We start from the raw sequence: 889 nt of genomic DNA on the forward strand, positions 1-889 counted from the left end.
GATATACGTGTATTTCTTTGTATCAATAGGTGTGATTGGTTTTTAAATACTGTAGATCTCTGATTGATAAGGTATAACAGCTAAAATTGAAGAAATTTTTCGATACTCTTGAGACATACTGGTGCTTCAAGAGTGGGTGTATGCATCGAGCTGCGGAGGTTGGTGATGGTCCTACCAGCCGCAGAGAAGCTACGCTCGGAAGGGGTGCTGGTGGCTGGGATGGCTAGGAAGATTTGAGCCATCTTCCCAAGGATGGGGAAGCGAAGACTTTCTCTGCGCCAAAAGAAAAGTGGGTCACGACTCCCATCTTCTCGCTCAGCTGAAAGGTGAGTTTGAAGCTCGGCTTCGATACCTTGTGCTTTCTTTTTAGCGACAAACGATCGGGGGCCATCTTCGACTTCTGCTTGCGGTTCTTTGTCAATCTGAGGACTGTCTTTATGAAAGGTTTCACACTGGTTCAGAAAGAGAGTCTTCCAACCTTCGCGATGATAGATTCCCGCTCGTTCTAAAGTTGTATCAGCTAACTCCTGATCCTTGCTACGCGGATCGAGAAGTAAGGCGCAAAGATATACAGGTTTTTTAAGTACCTTGTCATAGTATGACTCGGCTTTGGTTTTCATTGGTTGGATAGCTTGGCGAAGCTCTTGAGCATCGTAGTTACACCAGCTCTATGGAAGCGGGAATAAAATGGATCAGATGAGCATTGACTCAAAGTTGATCAATTGAAAAAAGAACCTACCGAGTTCAATTTTTTGATGATCCATTCGTATACTGGTATCACGTCTCCCAGGCTGGGGTATTTACTTGCTGAAAGATCCTTTGTGGCCCGCTCGAAAGGTTCAAGGGAATTCAATAAGATGCCAAATCAGCTTCCACTCGTCATTGGACA

This window comes from Melampsora larici-populina, assembly GCF_000204055.1.
Source record: "Melampsora larici-populina 98AG31 unplaced genomic scaffold MELLAscaffold_83, whole genome shotgun sequence".
NCBI lineage: Eukaryota > Fungi > Basidiomycota > Pucciniomycetes > Pucciniales > Melampsoraceae > Melampsora > Melampsora laricis-populina.